The sequence below is a fragment of the Paralichthys olivaceus genome, chromosome 10, assembly GCF_024713975.1.
Source record: "Paralichthys olivaceus isolate ysfri-2021 chromosome 10, ASM2471397v2, whole genome shotgun sequence".
NCBI lineage: Eukaryota > Metazoa > Chordata > Actinopteri > Pleuronectiformes > Paralichthyidae > Paralichthys > Paralichthys olivaceus.
The window spans coordinates 6,773,537-6,796,439 of NC_091102.1; the positions used below are offsets into that span (position 1 = coordinate 6,773,537).

Consider the following 22,903-nt stretch of genomic DNA (forward strand, 5'->3'; position numbering starts at 1 on the left):
ACACAATCGGGGATTACTCCCTCTATCCTCGCAAAATGTCACACTCTGACAAGGCTCCGTCAGGCTGGCCCAGCAGTGATAACATGCGTAGGGAACATGCGACACATCTGGTTGTGCGTGCATAGGAATGACGCGCAGATGCAGAAGGCGTACTCCGAGGTGCGCTGCAAAATCAGACCCTGTAAGCTCTATGACAGTGATTAGTGCGGCTTTGACAAACGAGCAGAAAATGGCTGTCTGGATGTACAGCGTCAGCGTATGTGTGAACAATCGCATTTATCAGCCTTTGCCCGCGTGCACGCACACTTGTGAGCGAGACTTCAGCGCCTCCCCTTCTCTCCTCTGCTATTGTCCTACGTATGTGTGGACAAAGCACCCTGTATTTAGGAATGCGTGGGATTGGAGAGAGCAGGAAAGGTCGCATGGGAGAATGCAAATGAGTTGCATGAATCAGCCGATCCAAATGTAGGCTGTGCATTAAGTTATGTAAAGGCCGAGTTCCAACAGAAGAGGCTGCACCTCGGTGTGGATCTCTCTGCTTCAGGGTCGACTGAGAGCGCTGATTGTGTTGTGCCGAGGGCTAATGAAATGGATTGTAATGATTTCTTAAACGCAGATAAATGTACCAAAAGTTCCTCTTGTTTTACACGACCTGTGTTTGATCTGCTAATAATGCTCCAAACAGTGAATCTAAATATAAGAGCAGCATTAATCATGTTGCTCTCTTACACTGGAAATCATTTTATTATGTATTACATCTTCAATATTATCTTCTCAACAGTGGCCCTGTTCTGGTATTAACCACCGTCCTGAATGATCCGATCACAAGGTCCTGGATGTGTCTCCTGTCACCACTGTGATCGGATCTCACTGCCCTGCTTCATAAACAAAAAACTAATTCAGTTCGAAAAGACCGAATTGAGGAGGATTGAGGAGATCCCAGAGCTGCTGAGCGAATCAAGCCTCATTACTATGAAGTAAGATTCTTCTCATCTGTGATCGGATCACAAAAACCACATGTTAATACCAGGTGTGCACGGAACCTCCCTCGGAAATCTGGTCTGACTGATCTGATCTCGTCAACACATTTGTTCTTAAAGCTATTATTTATATGACAGAATCCTGAGCCTGATGATTGGATGTTTCTTGCACTCTGGATGTCATCATTAAAACCCCTGAAAGTTTTATTTGCCTTATACCTTCAAGAGCCAGATATTTTGTCAACAATAAGAGTTTCACGCTGTCATCGAGCTAGCTTGTTATTGGCCCCTTGGCAGCACTTTCACAGCTCTGTTTACTGTGCATACGCTAACAAATGGACCAATATACTTTGATTTTGCAAGCAGAAGTTATCCATTTCATTTTTATTGTCCATCAGGGATATGTGTGTAGCATATGAATTTTAGCTAGCTTTGTGTTTCTGTCATAGAGCCTCGAGGCTAACAACAAGGCTGGTTATTACTGACATTGATCTACAGAAAATAAATAAGCTTTGTTTGAACTAAGAAAATATTGCAAATGATAGTTTACTCTGTCTCTCTCTTTATCAAACGTGGACTGTTTTGTTGCATGTAACTCAATACATGAGATGATACGGTGAATCGATCAACACAGCTTGAATGTCAATTTAATGACATCGACGTTTGGTTGACTCTCAAGATGACGTAGCCAAAACTTAAATGACGATTGGACGTTTATTCACTTCAAAAATGTTTATGACCTTCAAGTGGATTATGCAAATGGGGAAAAATTCTAGTAGCTTCACAGTGAAAAGGTTCCAGGTTTGAATCCCGGATGGGCTGGCTTCCTTGAGCATATTGGGGTTAGGTTAATCTGAGACTGTAAATTGGCCGTTGGTGCGAGTGTGAATGGGTTGTTTGTCTCTGTATCTTGACCCTGTGATACGTCTGTGACCTGTTTACCCTCCTCTTGCCCAATGTCAGCTGGGCCTCAAAGGATTAGCAGAAGAGAAGATGGGTGGATGGATGGAGAGAATACTATTTCCACACTGGGAGGAAAGCCTCCGGGGCGTTCTAGCGGCTCTAGACCTATGCATAAGTGATGTTTAACCTGATTTCCCCAGGATGGTAGTCAACGTGGCCGCCTCCAAGTACACAAAACAGAGTAACATGATTGGTCTTGAGCGATGACGCTGTGCGTGTGGATGTGTGTGGACGTCAGCACATGTACATTATTTGTGAATGCTTTTTCCCTTGGTCTGTGTGGTGGAGGTCCATGTTTTACTTACTGTGTTGTGAGTGGGAAGAATCATAAATGAGATCTGCCCTGAGGAATGGCCTTGATACCGTATGTGCCCTGACGCCCATTTATTCTAATAGAGGACATATTGACTAGCATGAGGAGGTAATGATGAACATAGGTTATTAATCACATGTCCCTGGGATTCACACAAGGCACAAAAACATTTTGATGGACATGGAGGAAAAAGAATTACACTGTGTGTGTGTTCCTATTAGCCGTGGCTCATTATTCATCTGTCAACTACAGTCAGAATAGAGCTCCCAGAATCTTATGACATGAAGAGATTAAATCAGTAAATGAGAAATCATTTGAAATGAATATAGACATGAGCACACAATATTCCCATCGTATCAAGTATTTCAGCTCATATCAAGCTGAACTAATTATTTCTCTTCTAAAGCCTTCACGCTTCTCTATAAAAACACGCACAAAAAAAAAGCAACTGGTAAAGCTACATCATAAACAACACTTGTTCCCACTGATGTCTTTGTTATTCCCTTCATTTTGGTGGATTTCTGTATTTTCTTCCCGTTGTGCCAGTAAGCAGAAGGCTTTCAGAGCCTCTACAGGACAAACAGGGATGCCTCTGCAGGCAGTCAAACGCGGCTTGATTTATTTTGAAGTGTTGCTCCACTGTACTGCATTACACTCATGGGCACACACACACGCACAGTTAAATCATGTATATTTAGCATGCAGCTGTATTGATCAATCGCCGTTTGTTGCAGGCACCAGAGGATGGGGGAAACATGCAATAGTGTGAGCAAATCCTCGTATACGAAACGCCCTGTATAGTGTGTACGTATTACCAGCTAACAACACTTATTCTTACAAGTTATTACATCAGCCCCACACACCCTGCTACAAGATATGTGATTAGACTCGGCTGTTTCAGTTTATTAAGAGCTTCAGAGCAGCGAAACACATAATGTGATATTGTATGTGTGGCGTTCCCTGACCTGTAGCCTGACGTGTAAGGCACACGTCACACACGTTTGACACATGAGAGGTGACTGCTTGTCATGAATGTATCCGTGTCCCCGTCCTGACTTCCTTGATGGTTTCTCCCACGGTGCTCTGATTACTTTCAAAACTGTTCATCACCCCTCTTATTCTGAGTAAACTAAATTCACCATCACAGGTTTATTTTGTCCCTCGCTATTCTTGTGTTTATCCATTTTTGGCACCCCCCTACTCTGATACTCTTGAAAGACTCATTTCTATTCTTGCATTGCACCACACACACACACAGTGTGACGTCTGAGAAAATTACATCACTTCCATTCATTTCCTGCAGTCTTAACCATAGCTAAAAAATGGTCAAACCTTAAAACGTCCCTTTAAAATTTAATGAGTGCAGATTTCTGTTTTTCTGCATAAGGATCTATATAAACAGATGTAACACATGAGTGATACCTGGAATGCACACATACATGCACATGCACACAAACGGGTACCGTGCAGGAGGACTGGCCTTCGGGGGGGGATTCAGAACAAAGCAGATGCTGATAATCGAACCTGCAGTGAGAAGTGAGGGAGAGAAGGGGTGAGGGGAAGGGGTGAGGGGAGGGGTTGCCTGGGGTGAGTATGGAAGGCTTTGGGGGAGTTGGGGTAGGAACGATTCAAGTGCTGCCTTCTGCTGCTTCTGGATCAACAGAACAACATGTGAATAAGTGGAGATACTGTGTTCATTTAATGTAGGAATGAGTTTTACATCAGGTAACAAATAGTCAGACTTTTATTTTGTGTGTAAATCCTCTAACTCCATTTCTGAGAATGTGTAGGTTTACTCGAGCTTTTATTCTAAGGTTAAAGGCTCAATTTATTCAGCTTTACTCTCAGAAATGGATTGAAATCCTATTTTTTTAAAGAAATATGATTTTATTGTATTTGTATAAACAGCATTAGATAAACGTCTCCCTTGTTTCCAGCAGTATCTTATGATTTGGCAGATTGCATGGTCTACTGGAGAATATCCAATAGTTACATCTCCTGTCACTGACAACACATGTTCTATATCTTTCTTTTGCTTCAGTGATAACACATCGTTATTTCCAAACATCACATGTTATCTTACTTAATCCATGCAGTCAAAAATTAAAGCTTTTAATTCTGTGGGGGGAAAACATCATTTTCAGGTCATCACGCTGGCAGACATGTCTCCATTATGAAAATGTTCTTTACCTAGTGTGAACTGAATACAATTTTACAGTTACATCATCTATTATATTAATGTGGATTCAGTGAATCTATATTAGATTCTCTACATTCACTAGTTATTCATTCTGCATTGATGTTGTCTTTTGATTCTCACCACCCACAGGGTGTTGGCTCAATATTCTCCATGGGCCAAGGCCCAGACTCTAGGTGGAAAGGTCCCCTCCCAGGTTTGGCATCAGGGGGTTGCCCTGGTTTCCCTGATTGTCAGGGGGTAGATTTTCAGAGATTGCTTTCCCCTCGGTTGTTGTGAATAACTCTTTGTTCGGCCTCTCCTCTGGGACCTGTTTTGCTTTGGGAGACCAGGAACACTAAGACACACAAACCACCGCACCATGTTAATGGGCTGATTCTCTGAGTGGAGGAAGGTTAAAGAGCTCTGATGTCTGAAGGGAGCTCAGAGTATAGCGCTGCTGTTTTGTGTCAAAAGGTGCCATTTGAGATGGTTCGAGCATCTGATTAGTTTGATTCCTGGAACTTCTGGGCACCACCTACTGGTAGGAGGCCCAGAACACATTGAAGATAGTATATCATCTCACCATGGGAACATCTCAGGTTCCCCCAGGTGGAGCTGGAAAATGTCACGGAGAGAGGGAGGTCTGAACTACCTTGATTGACTTACTCTCACTGCTATGAAAAAAAGAAAATGCAACTTCTTTAAAAAAAAAAAAAAAAAAAAAGTCATGTTATAAGCATGGATATGGTCACAAACGTCTCCTCACTGACTTCTGCAACTGGGTGACCTCTCAGCAGCTTGCAAAAGTTAAATATGCTCAACCAAGCAGTAATAGCATTTAAAATATATCAGTGGACAAATAAATTCCTGTTTTTGAGTTCCCAGGTATCAAACTGTGTGTATTTATGAGATGTTTATAGTCAATGGGCGTCATGTTGTTTTGGAATCAATAGAAAAGGTTGAAGGGTTCAGATGATCTTTTCTCAGTGGCGTTAAGCTGGCCTCTCATCTCAACTGCTTTCATCTGAAAACAAACAATGGCTTCATCACCAATTATGGATATGATTAGTGCATAAGCCTTATTTGATGGAAGAAAGATGGAACTAAAAGACGAGGAAACAGTGCTGCTCAGAAATCAAATGAGAGTGTGCGTGCAGGGTACAAAGAGTGGTGGTGTATTGATGACACCATTGCCTTTGTTGTGGTCCTTGAAAAGTCAACAGAACCCTCACAACATGATCCTGTTAGCGGCCAGCGTGAGTCATCATCACCGGCTAGCCATGTTTGACTTCACGCCATTACCTCGTATAGAAAAAATATTGCATAACCTTGCACAGATGGAGCATTTCAGTTCATTTAATCTACTGAAACTACACCTGCTATGTTTTAGCCTCATGACGCTCATCTTTAGTAGCTGACCATCAAACTTGACATCTTAACTGTGCCTTTGTCTATCAAAGCCTGCATGCAGTTCCTCACAAATAAGTCTAAATAAGGAATTCATGTGGATTCAGTTTGTGTACTGTATGTCTGAGTGAGAGTTCAGGAAAGAAAGTGTGATTTGTTGCGAGGCAGGGTGTATTTTATGTAACAGTGCAGAGTTGATCAGAGAGCAGAGCATGACCTATTTTTAAGGCTCTGTGGAGACAATGTTTCTGTTCCTGCTCTGGAAACTATGACTCCTGCTCCTCATAACCACTTTACAAAGCTTATGGTGCAGGGGAAGATTGAGCCATGGAGGACTGACAACTCACCACTCTTACAGATAGTCAGAGGAAGCTGCTGCTAAATTAGACTCCTGTATGTGTAGTCAGCCTGCCAGTAATCCTGTGTATGACACTGCAATTACACTGAGATGTTTGCCTTTGTTTTTATATAGAATGCACTGGGTCTGATTGTGTTTTAGCTCTCGGTGGTCACTGTTCTCATCACACTCTCTTAGGTCTGAAGTAAACTACTCATTCCCTTTTCTGTCATTGGTGGCAAGGTGGTGTTCTGGTTGGGTTCGGCCAGGGTCTTGTTTTGTGGAGTTTGCTGGTTCTCCCTGTGTTGAGTGGTTTTTGTACAAGTTCTCCAGGTTTTTTCGGGTTTTCTGGCCTCCTCCCACAGTCCTTAGACATGTAGATGGGGTCCTGTGAACTGGAGAGCCTAAATTCACTATACGTGTGAATGGTTGTTTGTCTCTGTTGGCGGCTGAGACTGACCTGCGAGGTCAAGCTTGTGTATCGTGGGATCTTGATCCATCATCACCACTGGGCCTGTGTTTGTATGTAGATGATATAATATTGGTGTTACCAGTTTTGCATGACAATTTTTTTTCTCTTCTATATTTTTATATTTACTCATTGTTTCAAAAAAACCTTGTTGCCAAATACCATTCTAGCTTTACCTTTTGAGTGTGTACTGTAAAACCTTTACATTGCACATGTTACTTTATTGCCATGAACATGGGTAATGCACTTTATTTGAGTCAATCCCACAGACCATCCTGCTGCTTTAATAACATAAGGGCACCAAATCATTTTTAATCCGACCCTGAAAATAGTCCTCAACAAATCAATGTTTATGTAGTTTTGAGTATTTTTATTTTGAAACTATAGCACACAACCATTTTAAAAAATAAACCAAAAAAACCCCATCATGCATTGACAGGTCAAGAGAAGTGAGTGTATTTTATTCTATATCGTTCTCTATATTTACTTACGTCTCTCCTCCCTGACTTCATCCTTTTCTCTTCCTACCTCTCTCTTTGCCACCTCTCTGTTTCTTTGCCTCCTTTTCTTCTCCATCGATGGTTATGTAAAACAGTGTGAAGGACTGGCTGTGTGGGCCGGAGGGAGGAGGAAGGCCTCACCACTTTCTGAACTTTCATTCACTGTGGAGCTTCCAAGTTCAGCAGCCTCGCAAACCTCCTCAGCCGGCTCAGTGTGTCAGAGAACAAGACTATTTATGAACCCACCTCCATCGGCACATGAACATCCCAACACCTTCTGTTACTTAAATGCTGTGCTCCCTGCAGAACCATAAGACTTTTAAAGTAATGGATGCTATTTTCTTTAGTAGCTGTATCTCTGTTTTTGTTATTTGGTTTTGATCTGTTGGTATTTTTGGTTAATCTCGTGATAAATGTGTGTGTTCAATGAACTATGCATACAGATACGCATACATATATAATCAATAGTGTTTATATTATATATACTATTCATTTATAAACCAAGCACATGAAAAATAGATGTCTGGTTACTGTTTGATTACTAAAAGAGAATCACAAATCTTCAGCAACCATGGTAAAAAAACCAACAGGATTGATCTAAAGGTTGATAACACGACCACTATATTGGTGACACCTTTTCAAAAGAAAGAGCTTGAGCCCCAAAGCAAAACACGTTTTCTCTCACAGCATGCAGCCAAACACACACGCATGAATAATGACGAGAGCGGCAGGTTCTGGTTTTAATTTCCATCAGTGTTGATCTCGGAGACGCTGTCCAGGTTGTCTGAAGACAGCATGTCACTTTATAAAGTGGATGGACGGGATTAGTATCAGCACTTAACAAATGAAGAACATCCTTCATACTAATCTTCCGGCTGTCAGACATGAGCGAGGCAGGGGAGGCCGCTGCTCCCTCGCTCCAGATCAGCTTACTGCTAATGACACGCCCACTCCGGCTCTCCATCCCACCACAACCAACACAACAATAACGGCGCGGATGCACAGACACAACGGCCCGTTATAAATCTGCCAAATGAAGAAATGTAAATGTTGATTATGCTTCTAATACGTTGACTTATTAGATGTGGATTTATTTATTTATTCAAGAGGAATCTGAACAAAGTAAAGATACGACACAATCAACAAACTTCTTCAACTTTTATAGGAAAGTCATCCATATAGTACTTTACTTTACTTATTTTTATCCCCCCCAAGTTTGCTATTTAATTAAAAAATGTGGCTGCAGAGAAAATCAGTCACAGCGTGTCATAAGTCATCGCACAAATTCATGCAAAATCATTCACAGCAAACTGATAAAGTGTCAAGCATCTATCACTCCTCCTTCTGTCACTCCAGGCTAACAGTGCTCTGTCCTTCTCTCTGTGTCTCATGACCCTCAGTAACTTGCTGCCTTCCACCACAGCACCTGCTTTCGTGTTTGCATTTGTCCTTTCTCTCCGCTGCTACGGATGGCTGATTGGAGATTTCTCCCTTCCCTCTCCATCACGCTGACAGTCCCTTTTCCAGAGCATAGCCTCGGCCCGCGCCCTGGTCGTTTTGAACTGTTTTATGTGGGTAAAGGGAGAGAAAAAGAAGACATAGAGTCCGATTAGATTCTGATTTTGTGTTTACCACAAAGATAAAATAAAGTTGGATAAAGATTATAGTTTATTTTGCTTAAAGACAAATGATATACTGTAAAATACTTGAGGTTCTTTATTATTCTTGTACTGCTGTAGACAACAATGAGACTCCCTGAGATCGAGAGAATAGAATAAAGATGTTTGGAGTGATATATAAAGGGAAGACTGCACAACCAAATTAATGTAAAAATATAGAAATGTCAAGGTTAAAAACAAAGAATTCATATATAAAAATAAGGCCTTATTCACTGAATAATCCCCACTTTGACTATTAGTGCTACATCCATCCATTATCTTTACCTCTTACTTTGAGGGTTGCAGGGAGCTGGAACCAATGTCAGCTGACATTGTTAGGTACATCCTGGACCAGGTCGCCAGCATACCGCAGGGCTGACATATAGACGAACCACCACACAGAGACAAACAACCATTCACGCTCACATTCTCCGCTATGGAGTCTCAATTAACCGAAGCTGCGTGCAAACTCCACACAGATAGTCCTGGTCCCAGGTCCGAACCCAGAACCTACTTGTTGCAGTAAAATATATTCTCACTGTCGGTCGATACCACACTGAACCTGGTTGTGTTTTGTCTGCTTTCGACTGACTCTGGATTGGAATGTCCACGCACACCAACCCGAGTGTTTGTTGCCTCAACCTCATTTGCAACCTTTTTACACTCCAGACAAACGGGGCAATCACTGTTACACATGATGTCGCTGCTCTACGCTGACAAAGGAGCGTCATTGACTGTTTCCACTGTAATTATTGAAATTGTGGCTGGCAGCTTGGGTGCACTGATAATGCGTCTTTGCCTGTCTCTCTCAGCCATTAGCCCAGAATGAACCGGAAACACTTGATGCATGAGTGACAGGGTGCAAGCAGATGCTGCAACAGCTGTCTGCAGACGCCCCGCCACTTACGCGGAGAAAAACTGCACGTCTCCACAGGACTGCTTGTTACATGCACATGAGCACAGTCACGGTGGGTTTATTTTATTTTATGAGTCTAGAATTTGAGTTTCTTGAGTAGTTGAAAGGTTCAGTGATATGTTGGGGTATTTAAGCCTTTATTGATGAGAACGAGTTAATGCTTGAACAGGGGGAAGAGAGGCGGGATAACATATAAGGAACACAACTGGGAACATCAGAGGTGCAGTCACTGTGTAGGACTTGTTCACGTTCAGGCCAAGTTAAACACTGAGTGGAAATAATGATACCCTGTCATTCAAATGAATGGGACTTCTCCATTGACGAGAGCATTTCGGGCCTTTGAATCCAACTACGCCCAAGAGAAAACCAAAAAAGCCTGACCCAAAAAGGAAAGGCATTCTGCTTTTTATGTCCAAACTCCACCCGAGTCCAACGGATTTTTGTCCGAACCTTGTGGGATCGGGTCACGTTTCCACCCCAGTGCAAATGCAAAGAGCTCCAACGTTAATCTGACAACGACAAAAATATGAATTTACAAAGATTATTTTATAAATGTAATTCATTGAACAGTGTTTTCTTATGCCTCATCACTGACATGCAACAAGGGACCTTGAGTTGAACGGTGGTGGTTATGTGGAATATGTGGAATGGGCCTCAACCATCTATAATACTCATACACCAATATTGTTTATCTAAATGAATGGGATGTGGGCAGTGTGTATGTCTGTATTGAAAACAGTATGTAAGCATGATACTGTATATGTCCAAGACCAAGTTCATGGAGGGGGGGCTGTAGCCAAACCTCCAGCATTAGGCTCCTTCCTCAGAATGAAGTTAAATGACTTCCTTTGTAGTTTTTTCAAATCAGTTTTATTGGTCTGATGATGAATGTGACTGTTGTAGAGGGGCTGTGGTGCAGCAGGGCTTCATATCTCAGAGTGGGGGTTGTTGGAACAAACAAAACAGTATAGAGTCACACTATAATGACATTAAACCCCACATAAATATTGCCAATGAAATAATTGTACTCAGTATTAGAGGCTGTAACCAGACCCACAGTCTCCTGGAAAAAAGAGATCACTGCGGTCAAACCTTCCCTTTGTTATTCATGCGACAACAGCAGCATCATGTCAGGGACACAGTGTTTAGCTACTACAGTATGAAGTGGGTGGATTTAACAGTCCAGCCCATTGCTGTGTGGGTCCTTGTGCTATGTCACTGAATTCTAAATGTATTTCTGCTGTTCACTGCTGTTACAATGACCCTTCACTCTCAAAGGGAGTGTATATGACATGTTTGTCAGTCAAAGCTCAGCCCTCTGTTTGTCTGCTCCTAACAATGAGGGACAAGAAGTACAGACTTCACCTGCCTTAACGAGAGCCACCTCAACACGATCAGAATGGTTATTAGGCCCTGTTTTCACAATGGATAGACAAGATGGATGGGATAGATGTGATGGACAGATGGATAGGTACGATTGATGTGGTCCATGGAAGGGTTAATGGATTGATACAATCAATATGGATTGATAAGATAGATACAATATGATACAATCAATGGATGGATCGATGGATAGGATAGATCGATAGACACGATAGATGGTTGGATGGATTGGATGGGTAGATACAGTAGATAGATAGATATAGTATTTATTGCGTATGATTTCCATATTCTGGATAAATAATTCACAGTCTTCTTTTTATTCATGTTTATCCATCTTGCGGTATGCAAAGGGTCAAGAGAGCCTGGAAAGTGAGAGCTACAATAAATTATACAGACGCTAAATTAATGAAGAGCTGTGGTATAGAAATCTCTCTCATGACTTTACTTAAACATCGATGCTCATGCTGCACTGTGTCGTCAAAAGAAAGAAAACACTGCCATGACAGCGCAGAAGATGCACAGAGTGAGTGTAGTTCTCCTGCCTACGCCTCTTGTCAGACAATTTAAGTGCAGATCTAGCTCGCCTCTACCTCCTGGTGTGGAGCCTCTGATACAACGCAGCTTAAAACAATGAATAAGTAATCCACGCTGCACTTAAAAGCATCCCCCTTCTACTTCCTCGAACCAGTCAAACACTGGCTGTTATCGCTGTTTAATGTTGGAGAGCAAAAAGTGGAGAGACCCAGTTAGTTAGAAAGTTAGTGGAGGAGTTCTCGTCTCTGTTTGTCTCCATCTGATCCAATTTGGGCCTGCGATGACAGGTAAGTGGGCTTATCTAAGCAGCACATCGGAAGACGGGCCTTGTTCTGACTGCTGCAGGTACGCTACTGCACATCTCATGACGCGAGTCCGTCATTAGAGGAGACATCCCTCTTGTATAAATGATGGAGCTGTCTCTGCGTGAAAACTTCAGACAGAGGGATTCCGACATTTGTCTCCACATATATACAATAAACTGTATATAGATGGTTTAGGTATATGAGAGAATGAGGCAGTTAGAGGCAAGGAGACCCACTCATCCCTCTCTGCCCTACTTAATAGTTGGTAATTGTTTTGCACTGTGCTGTCGTCCTGCGGCGTCTCCGGGAATGAGATGGATTTCATTTCCATTTTCAGTTCTACGTGGATGAGTCCTGGCCGACGCTACTAATAAGCAGATCCGCCACACTTAAAGGACCGGCTTAATTACTGAGTCTTGGCTGACCTTGCTGTCTGAACTTTGCTTTAGAGCATCAATTGTGGCTCATCAATTTCTATGTTAATGAACACTAGAGGCAGTGTAAGGAAGGACGGGGAGGGGGGGGACAATTGTTTTCAGACAAAGTTGACGTTCCAGATAGGAGAGGTGTTGTTAAAAGACTGTTAAGTAACCTTGTGTTGAAAGAGAGAGGAATAAAAGACATGCTGGTACAAATGATCTGATTTTACTGCCGTGTTTTATCATGATCTCTCTTCAGTCCTTAAAGTTTGCTCTGAGTATATTGTGATATCACAAACTTCTATACTGTTTCCAATAGAGGACAATCAGACACCAGCTTTTAGAAGACGCATATTCTTGAATCTTCTTCTTTCATTTCCTCTTATTTTACATTATTTCAATTCCTGTGTAGCATCTTTAAACCTTTTCTGTGGTCACTCAAGTTCCCCGTAGTGTTTTCATATTTTACGAAACAATTCTACGAAAAATTGTAGAATTTGACACCGTCCTCCTCGAGATGTCACATGTTGCAGTTGTCAGGTGGATCATGTCTCTGTATAAGCAGAGGGTTAAAGTAAGCTGTGAGGAGCGTAACCGAGAAGGTGCACATTCCACACCAACTCACTCCACAGTCGTCCTGACGTTACATTGTTTTTTCCATCTCCAGAGCGTGCGAGCAGCTCTCTGCTTGCCAAATGTGTCTCGGGAATTATTTTACAGCTTTGGTTTTTATCACCGCTGCTCGTTCCACGTTCATGTGGCATCACTCACGCTGTAATTCAGAGCATCCTCATCATATAAACCAATCAACACGGCCGCAACGTTTTGAGCTCAAAGTCAGAGGTATATCAGGAATGAATGAAGAGTGATGGTATCTTCCACCAGGCGTCAACAATCACCAAGCCTACTGGTTTCATGGCTGTAAAGCCAACGTCACCGGCATTTAGATCCGCATTTGTCCAATTATTCCAGGAATCTCTGTCGGTCTATTTGTGACTTTGAATACGTCGATCACGACGACATACTTGTTCATGAGAACACAACATTTAAGACAATGGCAACGATGGCAACAAGTGATTCTCCAGCTCAGGGTTCTTTGAACTGAGTCGAGCTTCTATGAACTTTGAATAAACTGGTGAACAACAACAGCTCTTTACTTGCTCAATTAGTACAAGTTCCTTTTACAATTTGAGAAAAAACACTGCAACCAGCATCACCAGAGGCCAAACAAACAGCCCATTCCACCACTCTACATAAAACCCAATGATGAATTCAGCTAATTTAAAAGGAACTTCACACTTTTTGTCTGGTTTCACTTCTGACACACAGCTAAAGGAGCTAGTTCAGGCTATCTTTAAATCAAACCAGACTTTTGATTAAGATAGTTTCTTCTTTTTTGTGCAGGCTGGTATATTTGACCTAAATATGTGATTTGATTTGATGTATTTTTCTTTCAAATATGTAGAAAGGAACGCATATTTAAAGAAGACCAGTAGATAAATGGATTAATAACTCGTGTTTTGAATCTTCTCTCATCAACATGACAAACACTGCAGGAAACACAGGCAGCATGTGTAAAGAACATGTATGAAGCTTTATGTTGCTGCACCCGTGGGACTCCGGCACCTCACATCTCCCTCCCTCTCCTCTCTGTCCTCCTCTTCTTCTGTCTCTCTCTACCTTTCCCTGTGTTCCGCTGGATTGAAATATGCTGATCCTGCTCCAGTCTTCTGATTAAAAGCAAAAACCCTCGACTGGGAATCATCAGGAATGCTCCCATGACGGCTCTGGATGCAGGCTTTTGATTGGCTGCTTGATGTATAATTCAGGTTAGACGAGAGACCTTAATGAGACTGGCTAATGATGTTGACAAGTGTCTCAGCACCGATGAAAAAGGAGCAACGCCTGCACACTCACTCATAACACAAATTCATTTAGATCAACAACATTTCAATTGCAACTGGTCGAAATGTTCTCAGCTAAATACTTGTGTTCATGTGCATCCATTTATATGTATGCATGTCAATAACAGGTGTAATACATTTGGATGATTTGTTTTTAATCGTACAACATTTGAATCCTTGAAGACTTTTATTACCCGACAGGTTTAAGGATTTAATCGCTATTGTCAGCTTATCTGTAACATCTTCTTTTTCTTCTCACTGATCCAGCTGCAATCACAGTGTTATCTCAATTAATTTGTGGTTTGAAGTCCATGTGGATGAATTGCTTTTTCTTTCTGTAGCCGTGCACGTACACGTTTTGTGCACACAACCCGCTCCTAAGAGTCTCAGCATTCGCACCACAGGCTCTCACGTATGCATTTTCATAGCAGTGCTTCCACAGTGCTCCTCACTGAGCTCTTTTCTTCCTCGCTGTTTTGAAGCGATGCTGCCTTCACTGGTTTTTATTTCTTGTGATAATTTCTGTGGGTTGGAGATGGTTTGTTGGTGCGCTGCAGAGGAGGGGGGGGGGGGAATCTGGTTCCCTGTTGAAATATTTAGCAGTACTCAGCATGCGGGAAGAAGAAGCTACTGTAAGCCAAGAGGCTGCTACTCCAGCTCCTCACAAACTCTCAGTACAAAGTGGAATAACAAGGCAGTGAAAGAGGTCGGACAAATACAGTGATTATTGCTGCAAGGTCTCATTACAAAATAAGTCTCGAGAAGGAAAAAGTGATGTCAAAGAGGAAAAAGTCAAATGTATTGAAACGTGGGCTTAATTCCAAGACCTGCTGTGATAACTAGATCTCAGCACACGTTCACGAGAGCTGTTACATGATGCATGTTTTTATAGATTGTGAGCATCCAGCAGTGGGTGGGACATTCTACTAAATCTACCACCCCTCTGCGTCCTGCTCTTCTATTTCCTGTTAAGGTATAACGTGCAACAATTCTTCATTAAAATGACCTTTGCTATAGATTTGTGGACCTGTGTACTTACATTATCCAAAATGTTTCCGACAGTCTTCAAACCCAGAGAGATCCCAGTCATGCCTTTTAATTGCATCATATCCGTATCCCCGTCTCTGTTATAACTTGCCAGAAAACATACATTTTATTATGAGTTGAGAGGCGACTTTCTCTCCGACAAAGCAGCTGATCTGGTGGAAATTTGACGCTGATGCCATTTCACAGTACGACATTAGACAGCTGCACTGGACTACATTCATGTTGGATGCAACATGAAGGCAGTGGCACTGTGATATGGAAATGTGCCTCTGATCAGGAAAAACTGTGCCATTTGCCAAGCGAGGTGATCACAGCATCAAGGGGAGAAATCGGCCAAAACAAAGAAATAATCAACAACAAGAAAGCGTTGGCTAATATCCCAGAACCATCCGATTCCTTCTACATGTTCACTGTTTAGTGTTCTCAAGGTCAGTGATGGACATGTTGGCAGTAACGGTATCAGGAGCTGGAAGAGCTCAGCAGGCACGAGTTGAAGGTTTGGAAAAAGAAACTAACATTTTGCAAGGTAAACCTCCGTGGAACTGGAAAGAATAAACTGATTCTCTTTCTGAAGTATTGGTTTTGTGTTGGTCGTGTGCTCTAGCTCTCAGTGGTTTCATGTTGGCACAGATGCACATACCAGATGAGCAGGGGGAATGGCATCATCTCTACAATTACGGGAAGGTCACGACCTGCTGTCACAGCAACCGCTTGGCATCCGTTTGGAAACTGCTTGGCACCCGCAACCTGCAGATTTCATAAACCTCCAATTAGGCAATGGGCATGTATCAGTCAGCACTCTGTTTGAAACATCTGCTTGTCTGCATGCCTGCCTGCGTGTGTGTGTGCACGCGTTCACTTGTTTATCTATAGTTATGAGGTCCAATTTTGGTTCAATACCATCATTGTTAGGACATTTTGACGTTGTGAGGACATTTTGGCTCGTCCGCAAAACATTATTGGCTTTTTGAGAGTTATGATTTAGAATTAGGTTCGGGTTAGGGTAAGTGTGCGTGTGCGTGTGAAAGATAAGAGACAATAATTTTTTTAAGCTTCGATACAAAATGACTAGCGACGCCCTCTTTGACAAAGATAAGCACAATACTGATGCAGTTATTCATTTTAATGTTATAGTACAGTTATGACAAAATCATTTAACATTGATTTATTCTGATTTGATTTGTCTTGAATGTTCTGTCCTTCCACATTGTGACCATCTACCTGTTCCACAAAGGGACCGATTCCTTGTGACGTCTGTGCGTCACATTGTGTCCTCTGTCCATGTGGCCTCGCTGGCTTCCCATCGGAGAGCATATAAACTGCCATCCATCATTCATTACTGCAATCGATCTCTGAAATTGTAATCGATATTTTTATATTAATAATGAATGAAATGACAGTGTGATATGATGAATCCACATTATTACACCTGCTTTGTAGCTCCTCCCTGCTCGACACAAAATCTTGTCTAATTTCTCCCATCGGCCTCATTTTCACACAGTGGTGTATTTAAACATATCGAATCGTTTCCCATAGTGTCGTGAAAAGAATCTTTATCCGGTCTGATCACAACTTCAAAATATTCAAGAGCAGATGAGTGGAATGAGGACTTTTATCTTACAATCAATCAGTGTGTGTTACGTTGTGGTTCACCTGCATCATAGTTACATCTGTTCCAGTGACGATTCACTTTTCTTGTTTTCAATTTTACCCAAGGAATTAATTGTTTCTTTATCTGATTGCATTCTAATGCCTCGTCTATTTTTGTCTGCATGGGAAAGTGGGACATGATGCTAATTCCAGACATTTCTTTTTTTAAAGTAAAGCTCTTCCCTTTTTGAACTTACTGAGAGCTTTTGTGCAGAGCTGTTACCGTTGCGTTCAAACACGCTGCTGTGCAGAACCTTTTTAGAAGAAGGAAACTGGACAGTGTAGCAGCAAGAGAAAAAAAGAATTGTGGGAGGAAGATGTGATGTGGTCCTGTGATCTCACAGCAGTTTCTATGGTATCACTCAATCATCGATTTATCTACTGAATATTCAGCAGGCTGCGGTGAGAGAGTCAGTGTTAAGCCATTTTCAGACATGACCTCTGGGTATAATCCGGAGAATTGGCTACGGAGTTTACCCGTAGTTTGCCTTTCACACATGCACAACACAGCAGGAGGTTTTCTGCACAGACATGTTCACAACAGCATCAAATCCTCCGTATTATTCAGGCCAGAGGTGGAGCAGTTGGATGCAGCAGACAGAGGCAGGAAGTGACTTATTAACTCTGCTGCCAAGATCACCAGTCATAAGCTCTTATCACCACAAACTCTTGACATCATTGGTGTCTTCTACGTGTATGACTGTTGTGACGGATCTCCTGCTGTGTTCTCACATCGACTTCTGGATTTCTACGGACTTCATATACATTCACACATGCACCTATAGGGATAGAGCTGTGGAGTCTGGTGCATGTCTGAAAGCAGCTTGTGTGTTTGTTGGTGTGTGTGTGTGTTAGTGAGTGTATGTATGTGTATGAGCATGTGTAAGTGTGTCTTAGTGTGAGTGACTGAGTGTGTGTGTGTTTGTGAGAAAGTGTGAGAGAGTGAGTTAGCGTATGTGTGTGTGTGTGTGAGTTTTTTAAGGAGAATGAAGAGGAGGATTTATGTCATATATCAGCCAGCCTCTATATTTTCTGCATGACGGCGAATGGTCAGGTACCTACTCATGCTCCAAAAGGAAAAACTGTGGAGGCAGAAACGTCTGTGACGAGTTTCCTGAGCCCTGGGCAAGTGCAGTTATACAAGACAGCCCTCCTCTCTCCCATCTCGTTTACAGATGCTACAGATCCTGATGGGATGTGATAAAAGGGGTTTTTATCCTCATATTGACACACAAACACACGGATGTGTCTGACGTGATGCGTGTTATTTCTTATTCCTTTTATAGCCTCTATTTTTTCATACCGTCACTGCCACTGGGGCTGTTGTCTGAGGTAATTTATTTACGATGAATCACATGTCAGACCCTCTGATGTTTGGTGATTTCTGATATTTGATGATTTGCTGGTTTGAAAAGGTTTGATGTGTTCTTAAGTGACTGGCAGCCAAAACAAGCCTGGGATGGCGAAATGGATATTCTCCCCCATCTGTCATTTAGATTTACAGGAGAAAAGTCCACAGGGGGCCAGCTTTGACTCGGTTAAAACTGATTTTAAGCAGCTTTCCTGTGCTGCAGCATAGTTTTCTCTGCTTTCTACCTTCTCTTCTAGGGAAGAGTAAGTACGAAATGAGAATTTGTTGTTGAGAGTTATAAAGAGGACGGTGGGCAGCAAGAAGATTCCAGGTTTGATTCTCAGCTCCCTCACAAACTTCTAAGGATAAAAGCTATAGATAATGGATGGATGCAGTTGTACAGACCTGTCATTTTGTTTGCATTTATGTACATTTCCTGTGGTGGAAAGATGGTCTTGTTTGAAGAGGGGGGAAAATAACTTAATCTTCGACATGGGTTGTCTCATTTGCATGTAGAATTGAAGCAACGGAAACTGGATATAGTGATCAACTGTTTATATGGATCAAAAAGCTTGGGACAGAATTGTTGTTAATCATATGCTGTTTAAATAATTGGTTATAGTGATCAGGTAATCCATTAATAAACCTTAATGTGTTTATTTGGGGTCTTTTCCTATTTGTTTGGACCTTTAGAAATATGTTTTTTTTTTACCAGCTCCATCAGTAAGTTTACAAATTCTGTTTTTACCCAGTCTGAGTCCGATCACACTGTGTGAATCCTAAAGTGCCTCTCGCAAAAGTAAAATAAAAACTTATTTTTAAACTTTTCCAATAGAAAATACATCCCACCTTTGTGCTGCTTGTCTGAATCTGTTTTTCTTGTTCTTCTGTGTCAAATGGGCTCATTATGCTGCCTCTTGAGGCCTTCGTACCCAAGAGGGAAGAGAACCACAGGTTTTTTAAAACCCTAATGGCCTCAAGAGGCAGCAACTAGTCCATTACACACTTGAAAACAAAGGTGCCAATTTATACCAAAATACAAGGGCTTTAAGATGGTATTACTTCTCTGGGAGCTTCTGGGGCTGTCTCCCGTTCAGCAGGTGATATTCAAAACATCATGTTAGGAAAGAAATAAACCATCTTGTCACATTCATTGAATTATAAACCTATTTGATTTTTTAACATATACTTACATGACAGTTCTTTTAACCCAGGGCAGAACTTTGTCCCGTCTTTAAGAAAGCAGCTGCAGGCTCTGGAGGCTGTGACAGGGGGCAGCACAAGGCAGGATTACCAACTATGGGCACCACAGGCAATTTCCAGCCATCCCAGAAGAAGAAGCCCCCAGGTTGACTTCATTTCATACCAGTCTTCATGATTTGACCACACATTAGTTTGGAATTTGTGTCACTAAACTAGAAGATAACAAATATGAAGGGTTCTCCATCCTCCCAATTTGTAGCCCATGATAGCCCTGTGAAGTAATTAAGACCATCACTGTTCATTTTATATTATCTGTTTTTTTACGATTCTACTTGCTTGTGTAAATGAATATTCACATTTCTTTGAAAGATATTAGACATGTATTAAAAAAACATTTTCACAATGTCATGTGTAAAAGTGCTGCCCATAGATGCACTGTATGAATGTGTGTGTGAATGTGTGAATGGCAATAAACTGTACTGACCTTTGAATGATCATCAAGACTAAAAAAGGTCTTTATAAAAACAAATCTTTTACCATTTAAAAATACCCATGAATCATAATTGTAATGGATGTATCTGGAAACCTTTCACAGACCCGAGGACCCCAGTTTGAGAACAATTGATATAGATGATCTCTTAAAATGTACAATGTTGCTTCGTGTGTTTCAAGAGCTTTCTTCACTTTGTTCTTCTAACTCACACAAGTTCAGATCATTGTGTCCCTTTTAAAGATCATGTCTCAGAACCCTCCATATATAGATATATACTGTATATGTTTTGCTCTGACTCTTCCAGTCACTGTCTAACTGCGTGACAACAAACAGATGGTTTGATTTCCACATATCTTTATTATACCAGTCAGGTCAATGCCATGAAGCCTGTTTGACCACAGTCTGCTGCCTTCACTGTCTGGAACCACAGAAGTGAAACTATTTAAACTTGTGGGGGGGCGGCAATCTCATCATGTCTCACACTGAAACATTTAAATTCAGGCTTTATTTTGATCCCTCATCTCATGAGGCTGCAGGACATCAGCATATGGCTTCAGTTTTAAACCTCCCCCTCTTTACCCTCCCCTCTCTCTCTCTCTCCCTCCCTCCCCCCCCTCTTTTCCCCATCTTCTCCATGTCCAAACAAGTGAGGAGCCTCTTTTTCTTTCAGTTCAGCGCCGAAGCTTTGATTTGAATTATAGGCGTCTGCCGGAATTTCCTCCCCCCCTAACCTTCATCCATTTCGCTGTTAAATCGATGGAAATGACAGAGTGCAGGTGCAGCGGCGTTAAAGCCAACTGGGGCCGGTGTGTGGTGCACTAGGACCGGGGAGAGATCCTCCTCGTCGTGTGCATTGCAACCACAGCGCGGGGCTGTGGAGGAAACCCCCCATCGGATCTGGCCATTATATCCATACATTTCTTTTTCTCATCGGAGTGCAGAGGACCGCACCAACCCGTGCGTCTGGGATGGTCGAGCCCCCCCAGGAGAGGATAAGTAATTACGCCCGATTTGCGCAAAAGTCAGCCGTGAGATTTTTCTTTTTTGATTTCATTGGGAGGGAGGACGATCACTTCGCAGCTTCGCCCCCATTCGTTTTGATGTATACATTTTTTTATTGGTTGTAGTCCTGTTTTTCTTTCTTTCTTCCATTCTTACCCATCACAGTTTCATTTCAGGCGCGCAAAGTCACATCTGCGTAGGAGAGCGCCTGGCGCACTTCTTCCCCCAAAAGACAGAGACAAGATCTCCATTATTCTGTTTGGATTTAAACCGCACGACTGGCTGAATGGGCGACCCCGCTGAAGCACAGACTGTCACTGGCTCGCACCCGGTTTATGGAAACGTGTTTTCTCTATTGACATGGAGTTGTGATGTCCAAAGCCTCCCCCACTGACTAACGAACGGCGTTGTACCATTTTGGAATCGAGTTGAAGGTAGGCCAGTTTTCCCTCTTTGGCTCTCAGACTTGGCACGATTTGTTTTTTTCCCTGATCATTTGATAAAGTTCACAGAATTTAGTTCAACCGATTCTTCGATCGTTTTCTTATTTGGGAATGAAGTGGTCACCTTTATTCCAGGAAAGAAGCGGCGGCGATTTGACGCTCATCAGTTTAAAAAGGTTCAGGGACAGTTATGCGTAAAAGGAGGAGAAGTTCGGCACCTGACACTGTTGCAGCAAAGGGAATAAATCGAAAACCCGATTAATCAAGATGTGCCACAACCATCCAGGAAGCAATAGTCAAATAATGATACTGTATTATATGTGTGTGTGTGTGTGTGTGGGGGGGGGGGGTTCTCAACGATGTGTTGGCTCATGAGCTCCGTCAGGGAGAAGCTGGAGAAGCCCTCTGCAGTGCGGTCTCGTTCCCCGGCCCGCGGGGCTCACTGGAGCTCGCTGAGGAGGGGATCTATCGCCCAGATAAAGGTGTAAACGAAGCAGCAGCTGTGCCTGAAGACAGTCTAACACTGAACCTCATTTTACGCACAGTGGCTCTGTTGTTGGAGACTGCTGCTGATGGAGGCAGGAAAATAGACCCAAGTTTTAAATGGATGTGGCACAGAAATAACTTGTAATGCGCACTGGCTCCATCGCCGTCTCCCTCCCTCTCTCTCTCTCTCTCTCTCTCTCTCTCTGTGTGTGTGTGTGTGTTTGTGTGTGTGTGTGTGTGTGTTTGTGTGTGTGTGTGTGTGTGTGTGTGTGTGTGTGTGTCAGGTGCACGCTCCCACTGATTGAGTTTGAAACGACTGCTGCATGCGCGTAAGACGGTGCGTCACTGTTACTTACAGGGTCCAAATCGGACACACAAATGCCCAAAGTCGCGCCTCATTTTTTGTGACCCTGACAAAGCTCATCCCTATCATTACCCTCGGTTTACCTGCGGGCTATTGCACGCACGGCTCCGTGCACTATCCGCGTGCACTCTCACATGGCGCGGCTCTCTTCGCCACCTCGACCCTTTACTGTACCGAGTTTCCCATGAGGAACAGCGGTGCGGTCCCTTGGGTGTAGCCGCGCGAAAACCGACGCATGACGCAGGTGTCTGAGTGATGATTGATGATGATCCTATTTGTGGAAGTGCCCCTGGATTAGAGAGATGCCGGAGTGGGTACGCGTTTTAATGGAAACCCTTTGGAATTGTCAACATTACTATTTTTTTATTATCATTTATCTGGAGTTGTGTTTGCTGGACACATCTTGAAGAGAGATGTTGCTGATGGTCTGTGGTTCAGTCTCATCGTGTGCAGTGTGTGAGTGCATGCTTGTGTTAAGGTTCTCTCACTATCACACACACACACACACACACAAACACAAAACCTTGTACTTCTATCTCAGTGAGGACACACATAATGCTTCTATAGCCAAAACCATATAGAACCAAAATATAGCCA

At 42.5% G+C, this 22,903-nt stretch overlaps 1 protein-coding gene across 5 annotated transcripts in view; it reads left to right on the forward strand.

Moving 5' to 3' along the window:
• The window catches only part of il1rapl1a (interleukin 1 receptor accessory protein-like 1a), a 188,212-nt gene that overhangs the window by 20,994 nt on the left and 144,315 nt on the right, over positions 1 to 22,903 (forward strand). For 2 of the 5 annotated variants that reach the window (XM_020100552.2, XM_069533089.1), the window contains exon 1: positions 20,651 to 21,447. The exons of 1 other annotated variant lie outside the window; for it this stretch is intronic. The gene's annotated coding sequence lies outside the window, so the exon portion shown is untranslated. Of the gene's footprint in view, positions 1 to 20,649; positions 21,448 to 22,903 lie in introns of those variants that run through there. 2 more of the 5 variants (XM_069533087.1, XM_069533088.1) reach the window with 2 other exon arrangements.